The sequence below is a fragment of the Dama dama genome, chromosome 5, assembly GCF_033118175.1.
Source record: "Dama dama isolate Ldn47 chromosome 5, ASM3311817v1, whole genome shotgun sequence".
Lineage (NCBI taxonomy): Eukaryota > Metazoa > Chordata > Mammalia > Artiodactyla > Cervidae > Dama > Dama dama.
In genome coordinates this window covers 126,595,135-126,596,385 of record NC_083685.1, presented here as the reverse complement: position 1 = coordinate 126,596,385, position 1,251 = coordinate 126,595,135, and the positions used below count along the sequence as shown (strand labels likewise).

General features: G+C 55.2%; 1 non-coding gene across 1 annotated transcript; it reads right to left on the bottom strand.

Moving 5' to 3' along the window:
• Positions 1 to 478: 478 nt before the first annotated feature.
• On the bottom strand, positions 479 to 551 carry TRNAG-UCC (transfer RNA glycine (anticodon UCC)). Its single transcript has one exon. It is a non-coding gene; the product is annotated as a tRNA-Gly (tRNA).
• Between the last annotated feature and the right edge of the window lie 700 nt (positions 552 to 1,251).

The following is a 1,251-nucleotide window of genomic DNA, read 5'->3' as shown; positions in this document are numbered from 1 at the left end:
ACACAGCTAGCTCCACCGGCTGTCTGGTTCCCAGGCCTCTGTTCTGAGTTGTGCCTGTTCAGTTGTGTCTGACTGTCTGTGACCCTGTGGACTGTAGCCTGCCAGGCTCCTGTGTCCACAGAATTATTCCGACAAGAATAGTGGATCGGGTTGCCATTTTCTCCAGGGGATCTTCCTGACCCAGAGATGGAACCCGCATCTCCTGCCTCTCCTGCAATGAAGGCAGATTCTCTACCGCTGAACCACCCGGGGAGCCCCTCTGATGGGACGATGCCCGTTACAGGTGTGGAGCCCGTGGGGGCGGTCAGCAAGGCAAGGGACACCGTCAGGGGGCGGCAGTGAGCTCTCGAAGCCCGCTGTCCCGGGGCAGGGGGCAGAGGGGCTGCCATTCTGCAGAGCCCACCCTGTGCCCTCCTTTCTTTTGTCTTTGACATTTTAAAATTTTATTGGCTGCACCATGTGGCATGGGGGATCTTAGTTCCCTGACCAGGGATCGAACCTGGGCCCCCTGCAGTGGAAGCGCAGAGTCCTCACCACTGGACCACCAGGGAAGTCCATCTTTGAAACTTTCAAAGAGCTCAGCAGGCCCCTAGAAGCACAATCAAAAGGGAAGTTAGGAAGATGGCAAGTTGTTTTGCAAGGGAAGGGGACAAGAATCCCAAAACTCTCCGGCAAGGATTCTCCTCTGACAGCCAAAACACCAAGGCCCAAACTCACCCTACGATCACCACCCCTAGAAGCTGACACCCACTCAGCATTTACTCCAGACCTAACTCGGATTCACATGCATCATCCCAGTTCTCATGACCCTGGGAGGAAAAATCATTATCGTTATCTTCCTGGAGATGAGAAAACGGAAACTCAGAGCTAAGTATCTGACCCAAGATCACCCAGCAAAGACTGAAGATGGGGGTGTCCCCTCTCAAAACCCGTATTAGTGACTCTGCCAGCCCAGCGGCTGAGCTGAATCGTACTTAGCGCTCCCCAGGCAGGCAGTGGGTGTGGGCTCCTTGCCCTGTGGCACCAAGAATCACCTAAGCTGGTCACACCAGCTGCGTCCCTGACAGTTAGCCTTTGGCAGGCTGGCCCACGGGCCAAATCTGCCCTGCCACCTGTTTCTGTATGAAGTTGTGCTGGAACACACGCCCATTCATTTAAGCACGGCCCCTGCCTGCTTCCTCCCTCCAGGGCTGGCTTGAAATGTTGCAACAGGGAACATATGGCCCGTCATACCTGCAAGATTCACTCTCT